The 18,582-nt window shown below is 47.6% G+C and overlaps 1 protein-coding gene across 5 annotated transcripts in view; it reads left to right on the forward strand.

Annotated features, from left to right (window-relative positions):
- LOC117235139 (ankyrin repeat domain-containing protein SOWAHB) overlaps positions 1-18,582 on the forward strand; it is a 113,097-nt gene that overhangs the window by 16,482 nt on the left and 78,033 nt on the right. The window lies entirely within an intron of this gene.

The following is an 18,582-nucleotide window of genomic DNA, read 5'->3' on the forward strand; positions in this document are numbered from 1 at the left end:
AAATGCCGCGACTACACGTATCGTAGAAACCGTGTCAATCGTATTCTACACGTTGCTTTCTTCGAAACGGTTAATTAAGCTAAAACGACTATCGTGTACAAAGCGTCGTCCGATGATCATAGCGGCACTAGACCGAGCGATAAAAACTATTCACCGCGACGTGGTCGTTCCTGTTAACACGCGTCGTTTTCTGGCCTGAATAGTTTGAACCGGCCTTAACGGCCGTTCACGGTCGGTGTCGATGGAAAAGGCGGAGAGGAAGGAACAAGGGGATGAAACGGCTGGAAAGTGGGGATGTAGCACGAGGTAGCCTGTGGAGGTGGTGGTCTGCGAAAGGGGTGGAGGCGGCTGAACCGCACAGGGGCTGCGTGCTGAATTCATTCCGCTGGACAAGGTAGCCCCACACCCCGGTTCAGGCCACGTCCGCCTCATCCCTTGGGATAAATTGGTCGAACCCGCGTGTTTGCGGATAACATCGCCGCGATATACGCTCGCCTATGGCCGACGTACGAACGTAACCATACACTGCTCCCTTTTTGCGACGAGTCTCGCGCTCGCGGAAATTGGCAACGAACTCCGGTCTCTCTGTTGTCTTTTTCGCGTCTCTGTTCTCTCCCTGCAGCATCGTACACGCGCCGTCTATCACGCGGCCGTGCTACCGCTTTTGCATGGCTCTCGCATCTACTATCCGAATAAAATGCGGAAAATGTTTTTCCTGTTGGAAATCGTACTTTCATTTCGCTGCCGCGTTTCCTCTTTCTCTTTTACGTCGAAACTTATATTTTCTTGCAAAAGGAAGATAGTTTATATGCATATTTCCGTGTAATTGATTTCTTTCTGTCCGCTTTCGTCAATGCGACATTTGTTTTCCGAAGTGGTCGATCGGTATATATGGTAGTAGTATTCCGATCTTTGATTAATATAAAAATTTATTCTCTACGGGGTGTACTCTCGAGTGACCACTACCATCTCGTTGACCGAGGCTTCGACACATGGATATGTATATATATATATTAATCCATCGATGAATATGCAACGGTCAGGCGAGGAGAGAATGCCAGAGCGATGGGATGTGGGAGACAAAGTGAAGCAAACGACATGGGGGTGTCGTTTGTGGGTGGGAAGGGGAACGTCGGTAGGCATTCCAATTACTCCCCCTCCGGTAATTAAATCAACACGGAAGCTAATCAACGTGGGTACCACGCTCGACGTTTCTCTCCCCTTTGCCGAATTTTTGCTTGGATAAATAAATCGGACGATTAGCCGATAACCAATCGGAAAATCGTGTTTCACGGTTGATCGCGGTACGAAGATGTCGATGAATAATTGAAAGGGACCGAATGGCCCGTTAAAATTAACTCGTATCCTTCGGATGAGACGTTGTACAAATTTCAACAAGATCGATAACGGGTTTCGACTATGGCCGATAAAAGATTCAGCACAAAAGCTCGATCGATCTGTTTTCTTTTCTTTTTTTTTTTTTTTTTTTTCATTGAGTCACCTCGCATCGATTAGCCATCGGGCGTCGATCGGTCGTATCGGTATCCGCGCGCTTTTGTGCGATTGTTCACGAGCCACCGTCAACAGTCACACCGCGTAGCTTTCTTTTCTCGCGGATGGTTTACGAGCCCGTATTAAAGAGTCGTTCGCACACACGTGGCCTACGTGATCGGTGGCCGAACGTCGTAGACGGCCATTGTATTCGCTGGGTCAGGTGTACGTCGTCGTCCGGGTACCGTGTGCCCATTATACTTTATTAACGGACGCGTCTGGCATCGCGATAGATTCGCCCGTTCGATTTCTGCGTCCCCCTACAATGCAGGACGGCTGCATCAGTCTGACACGACGTTTGACTCTGCTCCATTATACTTGATTCAGTGGGATCGTTAGCAATCCGTTTTTGTCGCTTTCGACAGGTGCAATGTGCTAACCCTTTTCATTCGCATCTCCTCAAATATGGCATATCTCGTCTTGGTTTCGAGTTTGAACTTGCACCGTAACATAGAAAAATCTTCGAAATGAAAAAGGAAGGACAACGGTATCTAGAGGGTCTGAAACGAAGTTCACGAAGACGCGCAAGAAGGAAGAAACCAAGCGAACGAAAGATCAGAACGAAAAGCTGTTAAGAACGATCACAACGTTATATATTGGCGGATGAACGAAGCGCGGGTTTAGCATCCGTCCGTGTATTTATCAGCTGGTATCGGTTGGTTTAATAACGCCAGGCAATCAGAAGGTGTTCCCTCCCACCTACTTGTGCATTCGCTGCCCCCACGTCTCTGCCGGTCGATAAATAATAACCATTTGTATCGGATTCTAATTACTCGCTCTAAGCAAACAAATAAACGGCAGGTCGGGAAGACGCAGCACCGTGAGAGGCAGGCTTAATGTTATGGTGGCTGCAGGCTGATTTAAGGAGTGTGGGACCGCCCACCTCGAAGATGCATCTACAGCCCGAGCATCGGTCCACCTGTTATGAGTGTTTCAACGCCACTGTGCGTTCCTTTTTTTCTCTGGAGCTCGCCTCGATACCTGTTGCCGATACAGAGCCGAGAAAAATATCGGAAATACCGTGGCGTAATTAAATTGCCAGAAACCGTGATCATCGAACACGTTGATTCTCATCAGGGGAGAATGAAAAAGCTAAGATAAATAAGAAGAAAGAGGCAAGAAGAATAATCATTGGACAAACGAAACCATTTAATCCCATCTTGGTAAAATTGTCCACCGTCGCGACGTATTATAAGCGAACGTCCTGCGGCTGAACGGTGACCGATACTCGCGCATGCGCGCGCGAGAACCCACGGTATATCATCGGAAGAGGAGAGAAGCACGCGGGTAAGGAATTCGTTTCCAGAGGCAAGAGCGATCCTTTTTCGCAACGACTCGACCAGGATGATCGATAAGAGGCCGGGCGAGAGGAGAGACGCGTTCGTTTTCGCTTAAAAGGTCGTCGAAAAATGCCGACGGTAGTTCGTTACCGGTGGGCTATTAGCGGGCGTAACGCACGTCCTGGCAGCGTCACAGGACTAAGTAAACCCTGGCTAACAAGGAGGCGTATCCAACGGCCACGAATGATCTACCGATCCAGAGTTGGCATTATTTCGTTCTCCGTTTCTCCCTTCTCGATCCGTGGTATTCTCTTTTCCCCTTGACGTATCTTTCTTACCCTTCACGACCCTTTTCTCGCTACGACGAACGCGTACGAGCGTTCCTATAGACAGAGAGCGTATATACCTCTACCTGCACCACCTACCTACGCCCCCGAATATTAACACTTTGATTTATGCGCGTAATTATCTCTAGTTATTTTCTCAGGAAGGCACGGTGCGTTCTTTCGTAGCCTGTCTTCGTAGCTGCCGGTGCTGCTGCCGCTGATACACAACAAATTAACCGTTTCTTCTTCCGCCTCTTCTTATCCCGCTTGCTCGTCCGTGCGCGCCTTCTCGCGTCTGCAACGTATCCTCCATCTTTCTGTTTCCAGCCGGCCGTTTTCCAACTGGAGAGGAGACTCTATTTATAGGTGTCTCGTTTCGCTTGGTAATTGCATTCTTATTATATTGGTGGACGGTTTGCGAGAAGACGAAGGGAAACGCGCTCGTAGACGGTAGCGCGAACAGGGAGAAAGAGGCCGTCGTCCAGGTCGAATTCAGCTCGCGGTGATCATTTATCCTCCGGCGGAGACTCGCCAAACGACCTGTCGCCCCTTTGTGCGCCCTGCCCTTTGAAGCTTCATGGCAAAATATATTTTCAGCCGCGCTCGATGCGCCCGACGATTATTACGTACGGCCGGTCTGTCAGTAATTAGCACGGAATCGTTTGGCAGCCCTCCGAATTAGTCTTGCCGCGTTATCGTTCGAAACACCTATTAGTCAGATTGAACGTCCTTACCGGTTCTTTAAATCTTCCTCTCTTTTCCGTCTCGTTGCTGAACCGTCGAACGTCGTAGATTAAGTAGGAGAAAGTCGACCGTTGTCCAGGCCATGACAGTCGTCGAGGTCGAACAGGAAGTCGACTGGGACCGATAACGGATCAGCGAGGGAGAGATTTTGTGGAGCAGGCCAGGGTGTCGCAAATCGAGGCGCCGTCGAGGCGTCATCTTTCCGTGGCATCGTCCCATGGACGCATGTTCTTCGTTACTTTTCGGTGCCCCACCTTTCTCCTCTCCTCGCTCTAGTAGACTTCTAGAATTTCACGTTTCGTTTCGCTCTGGCGTTCTCTGGCTGGCGTTCCACGATTCCGCTACTCACGCTCGAATTAGTCAACATTTCTCGTACGAAACTTGCGCGCACGGTCGTCTTAATCGGCTACCCCTTGACGTTTCGAGCAAAGAGAAGGAAAAGAACACCGTGGAACATCGAAAAGACAATAGCCGACCATGACGCTGGCCGTGAAACTCGAGAGGAGAATTGGTTTAGCCATTTTGTAAGAGTTTGGTTCGCTTCGAGGACTCGAACCGATGTCGAGCAACGGGCCGTGAACAAGAGTTAACCTCGTTGGCGGAATCGTCCTTTGAACGTCACTCCTTTCTGAACGCGAATATTCCTACTTTGTTTCGTCCTCTTCTTTCCCTGTCACGAAAGCGTCTCAATGTTCTCATTGAAATCGTTTATCTTCTCGAATTCCTACTTAATAGCCGTATTCCGTAAAACTTGTAGTTTCGGTTCTTATATCTGGCAATTTAAGATCTACGAATGAAAATCGTATATTCCGTAACGCGCCATTAGTCCTCGAAACGACCAGTCGTCAACCGTTAATCCACTCGAATCAATTTAGAAAATAATATCAAGAATTACCGTGCTAGCTATGGAACATCAGCACGGAAGCTTTTCGTTTCTCGAAGAAATTCTGCGAATTTCTCTCCCATACGCCAATGACAGATCCGCTTCGTTCCTCTTGATTAATGTCACGCGTACAGACGCGCGCCTGGTACACGTGGCAAAGGGACGTGTACACGGGCGGGCCAGCACGCACGTCTCGAAGTCAGTCGATCCTCGTTTATACGTAATTTCACCGCGCCTTGAGCGAGGTTCGCAGAAATTATGCGAGTAATAACGAGGAACGACGAAACGTCGTCCTGGTATCTGGTCGCGAAATCGTTCGTGACGGCCGGTCGTAGATCGTCTCGTGGCCGGTGCGCTCGAGGAGCGTATTCTCCGAGTTGGTACGATGACGATCGAGAGACCGAGTCGAAGAGTAAATGCAAGAAGCACGAGGTGGAAAGAAAAAAAATTGTAGAAGGGCGTTCACCGTTGTATGGAATACACGCGTTTACGTGTATATCGTGGGCCGATGGAGTCAGTGTCTGCTTGTTCGCACTGTGCACCGCTAATTAGGTTCAAGATCGATGGCTATCTGTCCGGCCACATGTCCCTAAAGTGGCGAGCTGAAACATCCGGTACGCCCTTTCCGTTCGGAAACTCGGTCGGTTTCTCGAGGACGGTAATACGAAGGAATCCATAGCCACTTAAGCGTCCAACCCTTGGTCTCGTTTCTACCCCTCTTCGTTACGTTGTATCAGTTAGGCGACGCGATGTCAAACAAACGACCTGCAAATGCGAGAAGCATCGAGGAGAACCTCTGGCCGGGACCCTCTGATCCCTTGTATCGATGCGTGACAACAGCTGTGCACTTTTAAAATTCATAAAATACGTGTGTAACCCGTATTCCGATAATTATGCTTGCATGTAACATCGGATTATCGAGTGTGTTGTCCCTTTCCTGCTCCCTTTTCGCTGCCCCTTTGCTACCCTGGTCACGCATAGCTTTGGACTTTGCGATTGACGCGACTCAAACTCGTTCGCACGGAAACTTTTCAACTCGTTGTTCGTCTGGATATATCTACTTCACGCATTGATCCGTCGTGGCTGCCGGTATTCCACGCTTGATCCGATATTTTCTTCCGCAATGGCTAACGGAAACTCGTGGTAACACGCGAAATTACACGGACGGTGCATGAGAAAATGGGGCGCAATTAACGGGCGGAGCTTATTATGGTGATTCAGTCGCGCAAGTAAATACGTAATACTGGTCCCAGCCTGTGTCTCTCCGTCTCGTTGAATTCGTAAAGAAGCGACACAGCCAGCCAACCCGCATACACAGTGACAGCCACCTAGCAAAGAGAAAAGACTCTTGGCTGTTGGTTCGTTTTATAAACTACGTACGTAAACGTGGGATCCACACGGGCGGGCTGCGTGCACACGAGAACGCTTGGCGAGTGTGTAAGAGTAAGAAACGCCTGTGCGCCCTAAGCGGCGGCCGGATCGCGTGTCGATCTACGTCGAGATATTTGTTACTTTACAGTTGTATCACGTTTTTCGCGTGGAAACAAAGCCATTGTTTGTAGTTCGTACACGCTACGCCCGTCTGAGCCAACCGCGCTCCGCTTCGCTGTTCGACGCGATCGAGGATGCGAAGCGCCCCGTCCAAAACGACCTCTCTTCCTCCTGACCTCTCCTCTCGTCCAATCTGCCATTTTGATCACCATCGTCAACATGGTTCCTCGCTATTTCATTTCTCTCTCTCTGCTTTTCTCGGATTTTCGGGACACGATCATCACGTGAATTTCTTTCCTTTCTGCAATTTCTGATCTTGAGAATAAGTCGTGTTACCTTCTCGATATTTTTAACATTATCGTCGGCGAAGGTATAAGCTTTCTACCGTAATACTCTTCTAGATATAGATTGTTTCTTGTAGAAGTACTATTAATCATAGCCACTCGTAACCGATATATGTCACGATCGAGACGATCGAACAAAAGCGGAATTTTCCACGAGTCACGGTCTGTGACCGAGGTAAATGTTCTAAGTGCACGCGTGTTAGCCCATTCTCGAATTCCGCGGTCGGTTCTCTCGCGTTTCAAGCGACTCGAGCACACGTGGCAGCGTCGCTCGCGAAGCCGAGGGCGGCACACGGCCAGATGAATTCGTGAGCCGCCGTTGATATTTCAGTGTCAGCGCCGGCAGTTTTTGTCATTTGTACCGGCAGCCTTAGGATCGCATCGCCGACGTGTACACCGGTCGCTGGGCTAAATCGAGTTTAGACTCTAATTACGCGCTCGCGCCATTTTCGAACCGCTTGTACGTCGTACAAGCTGTACAGAATAATTAAGAAGTCTTGCGTTCTACAACTGAACTAAAATTTTTGAACTCGCATTTTCGAAGTACAGTAGAGCTTTGTGTGATTTATTCGAGCTCGTCGAAGGACAGATATACATTTCTATTCACGGGAATTAAAACAGTTATTATCTTCGTATGAAATTTTACTGTTATTAACTTGAACTATCAAAGAGTCGATTAACCGTTCGTAAATCTATTCGATCTTTTGCGAAAGACGTAACGTAACAAAATTTGACAGACTGCGCTTTAATGGCTGATTCATGAGCGACGAAAGATTTCGGCGATATTTACGGACGAAGATTAAAGTAGGTAAACTTGAAGCGTTACATCGGGTTAAGAGGTGATTATTGCGTGTTCGTTGCTCTTCAACTCGTGATTTTTATCAGCTTCTAAATGGGGCGATTGTTCGACGTAATGGCTAGTTGACAACAGAGTCTAACAAGAACTTTTCCAAGAACGATCCTCTTTAAAGCGACTACTTGACTCAATTTTATTCTCAGACGGTGTATTATAACGTTGAAATAATGAAGCCATAAGCAGCACTCGTCACGATAGTTCACGGCATGTTCTCGAAGCGCTAACTTGCGGAAAGGTCGAATTCAATGGTAATTACAACCACGAATTAACCAAACCACAAGCGTGTCAAGCGATTAATCATGCAGTTTTTTTTTAGCGGAGTCGTGGTAACGTAATTAACTAGCGTTACGGCGAATAACTACCAGTCGACGTCCGTACCGACGGTAAAACGGTTTTATTCTCACGTTAGATTCGAGGAGGCTCGTTGAACGAATCGAAGAAACCGAATTACCCGGTACGACGTATCCTGGTAGCGTCTAATTGTCCCGATGTATGCGCCTCTCTTCGAATACCAAGACGGATAATCTGCTCACGAAGCGTCTGCCAGAGACGCACAAAAACAGCCTAGGCTCTAGCTGGCTCGGTGAAGATTAGTCGATCGCTATCGGTCCCGGTTGTCTTACGTTAACGAGCCGCTCTATACTCGAGGGGACCATAACCTGTCCCGAACCGATCTCTTCGGCTCACTCAGAGCTCACTTCCGCTTCGTCCACAGGTTACAACAAGGGACGATCGCGCAGGTAAAGAAAACCTCGAGCGGTTTCACGGACCGCATAACAGTTAATGCGAGTAACAAACGCGACCATCTTGCTTTTTCAAGATCGTAAGTTCTCTGCAGACCTGTAAAGAAGTTCCTTAGGTGCACTGTTCTCTCATTTACCGATATGCGGCTGCACACGGTTTTATTTGTAAATGTAAACTTTTGTCCACTACGTGTTCTTGTTGATTTTTTAATATGCTGCTTAATAAACAGCTGCCGTAGTCGGTAGACGATCACAATTTGTAAATGGCGCTAATGTACCGAGCTAATCGAGAAGTAAGCATTGTAAATCGAGGATTATCGACGCTTGATTGCATCTAGCCACGGACCAACGTCCGCATAATTTATCCCTTAATTGGCCCTTTTAAAGAATGGATTAACAGCAATTAGCCGATATGGCCGGCTCGTTAATATCCCGCAAGTTTGTTCACGCGTGATGGAGACGGTGTAATCTACGCACGACCGGTCTTGTACCGGTAGAATAGAAATAGGTTAGTATAGAAATAGAAATTCATATCCAATAAATTTCTATGATTACGATGCATTCTTTCGCTATAATAAATTTAACGTAGGCTAATGTAACGCAAGAGCAGGAACATAAACGTTCAGAAAGGAGAACACGTTTGGCTGCGGGAACTACTCAAACGCGAGACTTGAGTGGAAAGCGAAAAACGACGCTGGAAAATTTACTGCTAATATTTTTTCGTTGCGGACATAGTGGGCTTAAAACAGTCGGAATATATGGCACAATAGCGACTTTGGAAAATTTATTAGCGCCCTTCTGGCCTCGTGTTACACCAGCCACATTGCAGCAAGATACAGAGGCCTGGCGCCACTACGACCGTCGTTAAACGATCGTTCGAAAGAGATCGTATCGGTTTTTGGGTCTTCCTGCCTCCTAACCTAGGGGCTCAATTTCACGAATTTTTCCAACGATTCACGCGAACCACCGAACGAGAAACTTAGTCCTGCGAAAGCTTACTTGAAAGCGATACCTTCACGGTAATGGTTTAGCTTTACCTGTGGACAAAGATTCTCTGTCAAAAATACGTTCCAGTATCTAATCTTTAAATGGTTGCGATTTTAGTCACCGGACCGATATCCGTTAAGAAAGTTTGAAATGCCTCTCGAGAGGTAAATAAATACGGATTAATTAATGGAGTTAGCGGACAAAATCCACGGGTGCCGTGGTCACCAGGGAGAGAAGGGCCATTTCGATGTGGAACGTTGTTGTCGTCCGTAACGAATTGTTCATTTAATTTCGCTGAACATTTTCGGGCGTTGCGGTGGGGCTCGGCCTACGGCCCTCGACACCGTGTTCCGATAAATCGAGAACAAAAGGGGGCGAGAGAAGTTGGGCTAACGAAAAAAATGCGGCCGTCTTCCGCGAGGGAAACATTAGTCGAGAGCTGGACACGGAAAAAGAAACGCCGCCAACAGTTTGGATCGGGTTAGCGAGGCAAACATTTCTTTCGAGATATTATCTGGTTTACGAGCTTTTACGACGGTCCTTATTTATTGCGCCGCGTAACCGAAAGAAGAGCAGCGCCTTTATTGCGTCTACTCTTCCTAGATGGTAGAAACTCGTTGAATTCTATGTTGCGTGTTAAACGGTTGAAACTTTTACAATCTTAAGAACTTAAGATACAGGAAGACTTCGATTCTCTTACGGATCTAGGAAATATAGAATTATAAATGGAAATTTTGCGGATGGACGATGAATATTATCGCGAAGAAACTTTGACCGATGCGGTGGGTTTGCTTTTGAATCGGCCTGTATCCTGCAGCGTTCCGCAATATTTTCTATCGGAAATATTTTAACGAGAGCAATGTCGAGCCTCGGATTATATCTGTTCGCTGGAGCGTTCCTGTATTGGATTCCGGGGGAATTACGAAAAATATCAATTAAACATAAAAGCCTGGGTCCGTGTCATCCGATAATGGCGAGATCGAACGGCCCGGGGCGTCGAATAATTGGGATGCAGGCAAAAGGGAAAAAGGGACGGCCCGGAGAAAACAATAGTGCAAATAACACAAAGCAAATTACAGGTACAACTTATTGTATACATTGGCCGAGTATAATTGAACCTCGCGTTCGACCAGCAGCGTTACGTGTTTTCGGTATTTCGAACAATGCGCCTATCCTTTCACGCAAATCTTTTCTCCGATCGAGACCGTTGTTACGATCCTTGTCAATATCCTCTAAATCGAGCTACCGATCGTTTCATAGAGCTTTCGATCAAACACGAGAACGTTTCCTCGAAACATTTTTCGTGCCTCTCTTCTGAAATAACAACATATTATGACCGCACGCGATCTCATATTCTCGCGTCTGGAAACAATCATTTTCTACGGTCGAGCGCGTACCAACTTTCTCGCGTAAACGTTCGTAATATCCGTTCCATTTGTTGACCTCGAAGACGATGCCGGCGGCGAGCTTCGAAACGGTGAACTTTTCCTCTGGTAAAGCTGTTCGATCATTTCGGTCGAGCGAGTAAAGAGGAGGAAGGATAAAGAGAACGGCAACCATCTCTCCCCATTCATTTGTTTGCTCGTTGATTCGTTTGCCCTCCGGGGTTTCGTGGATTCAAAGACGGACGCGCAGACCCGTAGAATGGCGCTCTGGTGGGGTTGTACGGGGACGCTGGAACGCCGAAGCGAACAGAAACGGTTCCCCAGCCCGCGATTCCAGCAGGTTCATTAGCGCTGCTGTCCTTTGATTAATGGCCGCCGGAGGATACCACTCGCCACCGGTTTTCTTACAGATCATTTCACCGTCGCCTATCTAGATGGTCGTTAAGGTGATCCTCCTACGAGCTTTACGGCTGAGACAAGCTGCGAATGAAATCGCGCCGGTTACGACGCTTCCTATTACGATCTTACGCGGGTTATCACCTGCTACGTCGCCACAGGTATCGCAATTCGAGTCTAATCGATCAATCGTCTTCGCGATCAGACGTCTCTTACATTTGTTAAACAAACGGTAGTTTCTGTTTTTACAGCGACCCTACGATCGATCTGTGCATTCCATTTGTACGATTTATTCAGAGTATATCTCCCATTCACTTTGGTATATTCGCAAAAGTGAAATACGTATAATATAAACGTTGGAGGAGGAAGTTGCTCACAGGATACGAAAAGTTTGTCAGTCAAAGTGAAGAAAAGAGATTCAGCAATTCAATGGTCGCGCGAGTATTAAAAAGTTTCTTTTGTTTCCTCGCGGAGCGTTGTGGGAAACGTCGGTTCCTGACACAGGCTGACGCGTTTCTTCACAAACTTATCGATTATTCGTCCTGGCCTTTGGAATTATTCATAAGCTTTCTCTCTGCAGCTTTGAAGGATACCGCGTGTTCCTTCCTGAAGAGAAGAGGGAGGAAGTTCGATATGAAAAGTAGACGGTCGGACTCTTTCGTGACAATGCTCGTGCCAAACTGAAACATTCTCTTTTCTCTGTCTCCGTGAATCCATCGTCTGGCCGGATGAATGAGGTTAATTCATTCATCCGCTGAGACAATGGCGGATCGGTTACACGCTGACTCGGCCGTTTATTAATGGCCCCTTGAAAATCTTCCTGCATTTCTAATGGCCCGTTTGAACTTCATCGTTCAGGGCCGGTCCTCGTCATTGAACCTTGCCAAGCAAAAAGTCTTGCAATCGTGTGTTTTATACGTCAACGTTGTTAATTAAAGAATTTTCTCTGTCAGTGAAAAATTGCAACGTCCGCTGATTTACAAGATACAGAACCAAAGGTCCATTAAATATATTGTACCGACTCAAAAGCGCGATATACGGAAGAAACAATGCAAAAAACAAGTTGCAGAACTCGGGAACGTACGAAAGGCGCCGTTTTCGGTGTGGTTTATTGCTCGGAAAAGAAAAGGACGCTTCGCGTTGGGCGCCATTTTCGAAATGGCCGGCCCTGGTAGTCCTCGGCGTGGACAGAACCGCTGTGACGTTCACGACTTATGCCGACCCGGAAAGGGATGTAAGAGGAGGGTAAAGAGGTATAAGGAGGAAAGAATGGCGCCCACGCGTTATGCTAACACTAACGCTGCCGACACGGGCTGGGTGGTCCTATTCCGCTCCACCTACTCACCCTTTAGCCCTTTACGTGATCCACACCTTCGTCGTTCAACGAGGATACAAATACAGCTAATTTTATCGATCGAAGAATCCGAATGATCTTAATACCCGATAATGGGACATCTTCGTATACAAAGCTTTCGCGAGTGTCACCGAATACATTGCCATTTGATAGAACGTCACCGCTGTTTGTTTTTATTGCAACGCGTACCATAAACTTTTCGCTTTAAGAATTTCATAAGAAAATAACCTGCCCTAAGAAGAAGATTCCCTATGGGGTTTCATCATTCCAATCGTCGGTAAATTGCACCTGGAACAATTTTCTCGGTTCCCGAAATTGTGACATTGAGCATCAACACCGGTGACAAAATGTTTGACGGTGTGTTCCGGAGATGAGAGCGCGGAGAGGAAACGAGAGAGAGGCGGAGGTGTGAATGAGGCCGGCTTGTAACAGCGACGCCTCCAGCCGCGGCGTTCCCCTTGTGTCAACACCTTTGACGAAACTTCACGCCACCACCCCACGGTTAGCCGTTCGCCGCATCCCCGAGCGCTTCCTCCTGTCTCGCCTTCATCCCACTCCATCCCGCGCTTCTACGCTCCTGAATTCATTCGAACGATAAACATCTTGGCCGCTCCTCGCATAATTCGTCGCGCGGAAGCGCCCATTCACGCGTTCTCTGCGCGTTCTCAATGAGCCGGGGCAGTATGAATGGTGACGGATAGACGAGACGCAAAGTCGAGTACGAAATTTTCTTTGCCAATAGATTTACTCGTTTTACTTATCTTTTATTAGGAAGAAATAATAATAGAAGGGCAAGTTGGTAAGATGGAAATTTTTACGTCTGGTATCTTAATTACGATATCGAGAAATAATCCGTTCGATGAAACTTTTTTACACGTAAATCAAAGATTTTCCTAGACACGTAGCAAAAAATATATCTTTGAAAATCACGATTTCAACGAAAGATATTAAAGCTCCAGATTAAATAACTCTTATCTCTAACCCTTCTCTTAAATCTGTTCGCGGATCACTAGTCGGTAGGCAAGCGGACGTATTTATCGCGAACAGATAGTCCGGGCGCGGGCAGCAATTTTTTTGACCGCCATAAATCGTTGGAAGGCTCGAAGAACGGCGGCGTATAGGCTTATCCAAGAGAGCACGGCAAATGGCCGTCTTGTACCGATTCGGGACCGATGTAACCGTTTAAACAGCTTCGTACATAGGCCAGGGAAAGTTGCAGCATCCCTCTTGAGAAAGAGGATGTTGTTTGGTGAGCGCGGCGCGTTTCAAAAAAATTTCGTTGTTCCGCGGCGAAATATATCTGGGACACCCGAGTCGGTGACGGGTCCTCGGGCGGGTTCCCCAGGATTCGTCGAGGCTCGAATGTCGCGCGGAGGCACTAAGTGGAAATTGTTGTCAAAAACGGCGGGTCCAGGCCGCGTATACCGGTTCGACGGTACCAACGTGGCCGCTGGCTCATATATTTCGGAGACCGCGGTACCAGAAAGCCGACGTGGGCGTGAGGGAGGAAAGACACCCATACACGCGGGCCCGATGCGTACGCGTTTCACCTTCACCCGATAGCTATTAGTCTTTCCAAGACCATCAGTGGGCAACGCGTGATTCACGGATAAAATATCAAGAAGCTCTAGCCACTCGATCCTTTCCGTTTTATCCCGATCGTCGTTGTAGCCGTTGAGCAAAAATCGCGGGTCCTGACCCAGGTCCCGACTTAGCTCCGTTCATAAAAGTGTCACGAGTTTTTTGACGAACACCAGTCGCCTGTTCGGGTTCTGTGTGAGTATCGAGGGAGAGCGGGGATCATGGTAGAACCTGCACTCGTTCAGCTGGGCAATAAAGTCGTATTGTTTTTGCGGCGTTGCGTTGCTTTAACGCTCGGCTATATAACTTTAACAACTCTCTGGATGCCTAGCGAAAGGAGAAGGGCGCGAGTGGGAGGAAGAAGACAGCGATGGGTAAAGAGGCCGAGAGATCCCGGGTGACTTTGTGCCCAATACGGCGCCAGAACCTTCGCAGGTCCCGGTTCACCATGGGACCGTCGGACGTTGTACATCGTCGGACGGTCCATAGGTCCGGATGCGGCTGGATATACCTTCTCGTATACACCGAGAGAACGACCCAACCCACCCGTTAGACCCTCGTAAAATTTTTTCTCGATCCTTTTGCTCCGATCCTACGGAGCAAACGGTCCGCTACAGCTTCGACGTCCGAGGATTTAATTTGGCCGACTACGTTCTCGTTCCACGTTCTTCCCTTTCCTTCCTTCCCGACCCGACTCTCTGTCTCTCCCTTTCTCTTTCTGGATCCTCATTCTTCCGCGCCAATCCTCCCTTGTCTCTCGATTCTTATCCGATGGTTTATCATATCCACTCCTCGCCGTCAGCCAGCCGGAGAGTGTGCATCTCTGCGCGTTGAACGTGGGTCTGGTTTTATCGAAACGGTCGAACGGTCGTGCAGGATTAATACAGCGTTATTAATAAAAATCTCCGCGACTTTGCCGAATTGCCAGGTCCGCCATGAATTATCGATCGTGTCACGGACCTGACCGTTTTTAACTGCGGCAGGTGGTTGGATAGGAATGCGTTCACCGATCTCCTTCCTTCTCTCTTTCTCTTTTTCTTCTCCTTTTTAGTCAGACGTTCGTTCACGAAACACGTTTTTCCCTGCTCGTAATTATCGAGCTTTAAGCGGATAGGTGGTACTACGGAGACATGCCCCGTAAGGGACTGTTACACCCGCGGAACGCGGCCTTATCGTTCTTACCTCTGGTTATCTTCCAGTACAGAAGGTGTTAATTAAAAAAGAACGAGGCTGGTACTTATCGTGTCGCTTAAGCCGTTTATCTCGTCAACGACTGTCTGTCGGGTGTAAACATTATTGACGCGATAATGCGCGTCCCATTGAGCTTTCTGACGCTTTTCTACGAGCACATCCACGGCTTGGCCAAGCACGTGTCTCGGAGATAGACACGGTCGTACGATTTTTTGTGAGTTCCCTGTACATTGTCGCTTCAAAGATACATCGACTTTTACGACCGCTCGTCTGTTTTACGTCAGCTAACGGTCGCAACGGCCCTGGAAACTGCCTGCTCGTCCACCACTAGACGCTTTCCTCTATCCTTCTTCCATAAATTACATAAAAATTTATGTATACATTTTCCACGCGTTTTCTCACATCTTCGCGGCAATTAGTAAAAGGAGGTTCCTCGATAATAGACAGCAGGTGAATGTGAAACCGGCACAAAGCTTCACGATCGCGAATAATAACGATCTCTACCTAGAAGTTATCGCTCCGTGGGACCGAAGCTCGGCGTAGAGGAAGAGAACTGGTATGGGGAGAAAGAGAGAAAGAGAGAGAGAGAGAGAGAGGAGACTTCACTCGTAAAGCGGATAGAGAGCTTCCCTCTCTCTTTCGCCTAGCGCTTCTCTGGTTCCTCGTGTATATGCTAATGCGAGACGAATGTCTCCTCCTGTACCTCCCTCCTGGTCGTCTCGCCTCCAAAAGACGGTGTCTTCTGCCTCGGTACGGTGTGTCGACGACTTAGGAGGATGCGTTACCTCGTGGGCGTGTTTGCTCCTCCAAACTCTGTCCGCAGCGGGGTGGCTGCAGTTGCAACAGATTTCTCTCTCTCTCCACCCTTTACCTCGTTGGCCTTCCTCCGTGCAATCGATTGCCTATCGACAACGCGATAGATTAGTCGGAATTATCGCGATACCAGGCCGAGTTCGTGGCCATACATCGACTATGTTCGCGGAGAAAAAGAAACAGGGATACAACTACACTGTGAAACACAGTGAAAAGTTTCGTTTCGCGAAGCAAAGGCACGCTTTGAAATTACTATGCATCGATGCCGAGCTGCTATAGATTAGTTGAAATTGTGCAGGGTCGAACAAAAGGATGGTAATCGATTACGCGGTTTTCTCTTTTGAGAAAATGTAATACGAGCGAAGATTCTTTCTCGTTAAGGGCTCTGTCTAAAATTGGATCATTTCAGATGGTCCAATTTCTACCGTATTTATGTTAAACTCTCGTCGCAGTGCTATCGATTATCCCGCGAAATTCCACGACATTCGTATAACGTAATTAAGCGTCGGTGTGCCGGTTGGTAACGCGGAGGAATGGGAGAAGGAAACTTTTTGACGGTGAAACTCAGAACGATCTATTTAACGTGGTGGGACCGACGGCGTTCTGGTAGCGACGAGCGTGAACGAAAGACGAAACACGAGTGGTACACTGCGGGAAGAAGCGAAGGAGGACGAAACGCGAGGCAGAGGTAAATGTTCTGAGGTTTCCCTGGGAGAGCAACAAATGCAGGGTGGAGTAGACGCGGAGCGCGGTGATTCCTCTACACTGAGAATTCGTAACACGTGTATCCCGGTGGTTTATGGTGATTAGTAGTTTACGGGAGACATTTCCGTTGCCTGCAATCGTTCCTAGTCTTCCTTGCGACCCATTCTTACATTAGTTACCCCGATTCTCCAACAACGACAAACGCCTCCCTTTCTCAAAATGTCGCAACGACCGTCAGCTTCTCGCGAATCCCTGCCGATCTAGATCGTTTTTATTCATTCGGTAGAAAATTTCGTCTTATCCGCAGCGTTTACGTTCGGGAAAATAGCGTTAACATGCTAATTGATCGAATATATTTTGGACTGTTGTAAAATTTTCTTTTTTAATGAATTATTAATAACAGAAATATATATTTTCTAATATATTTGTGAAGAGGATATACTGCGTTTAAAGTATTTTCTTCCAATATAAATTATAGGCAAAGATATTTGATATTTCGGAGTTTAATAATCTTCAAACTCGGTCTCTCATTCTCACTCGTGTCACGAAAGTATGTAAATACTTGGATCACCTGTCCAATCCACTTTCTACTCGCAAGGGGAATTACATCCAAGTCTCATTATCGTTCAAACAAAAGTTCCACCTGAAACTGGCAACCTGAGTGGCAGGCTATTAACGGCCGGCTCTATCTTGTAATTCTATCATTCTAAACCATCCCTAATTCGTCTTATCGAAGCATCCAAAATTGCAACCGAAGTAGCTCGTAAACGTCAAACGAGGTCGAAATTTCGGGAACTATGACAACGGGGTAGTTTCGGCATCTACCAGGCGGGCATCTCCTAATTATGAACGCGACGTGCAGCTCGGTGTCGGGTGACGGGCGTATCCGGGTCGGACTCTGGAGATTGTTAAACGTTTACCCGACACCGAAGTTAAACGGCAGTGGACTAGCGCCACGTTGTATTCGATTCCAGCAGCTTAAAGTGTCGGGTTCGAAAGGTTATGTTTTCGTGTATGTAACAGGACGCTGCAGCTCGTGTGTAAATATTCGGACTGAAAAAATATGTATTCCTGTAACTGCGTTAATAGGGTGGGATCTTTTTCCATGTGTTTGCTATTCAGTTCGAAACGCGTAAGAATTTTCCATCGTTCTTGGAACAAAACCGAACATAGATGCGCGGAGAGTCCAATGTCTAGCAATTCGACGCTATTGTTTCTTTCATTCGCCATTGTTCTGTGCCTGGTTCCGCGTAAACGCAAAGGATTCAAGAATCGTATGAGAAATACGACCTGGTTATTAAGCCTCTGGCCAATATCAAGTTAGACCTTCATAAAACTATCGACAAGCGTGTTGCGACACATGCTCAGCGTATGTTTCCGCAAGCTGAAAGCTTCGATCGTCTCGACCGGTCTCTGGTCGCTCGCAGAAGTGCCAACAAAAGACTCGCAGTCGCTAGAAGGACGCTGGCTGTCAAACTAAACATTGACCACACATCGACGAGAAGTACGGTGGTGTACCATGAGCGTGGACGGTGGTGGTGTTATGTTTCGAGCTTCGTTACATCCCCACGGATACGTGAGAACACGAGAAGTCGTAAGAGGGCTACGCGCAGTCGCCGTCCGCTCTCGTCATCCTGTGTCATTTATCTAGCGTAGAGAAACCGGGAAGGACTAAAGGGGGCTGGATCGACGAGTCCCCGTGATTGATCGGCAGCAACGCCTCGACGACTAGCTGGCGACGTTCTGCTCCACCCTGGGTCTCTCGCCTGCCGCAGGAAATTCGGTACTTCCGTGAGTACGCGCGCTGTGATTCGGCTTATTTAAGACCTAGCAGCGCTAGGTAAATTAATCGACTGAGCTCGAAGTCTCCGGTTTTTTTCGTATCAAAGCAAAAACGTGTTGTCTCTCTAACGGGGCGAGCGTCTTATGAGAGTGATTTATCGTTCGACCAA

The sequence above is a fragment of the Bombus vosnesenskii genome, unplaced genomic scaffold, assembly GCF_011952255.1.
Source record: "Bombus vosnesenskii isolate JDL3184/JDL3185 unplaced genomic scaffold, Bvos_JDL3184-5_v1.1 scf7180000013314, whole genome shotgun sequence".
In the NCBI taxonomy this organism is placed as follows: Eukaryota; Metazoa; Arthropoda; class Insecta; order Hymenoptera; family Apidae; genus Bombus; species Bombus vosnesenskii.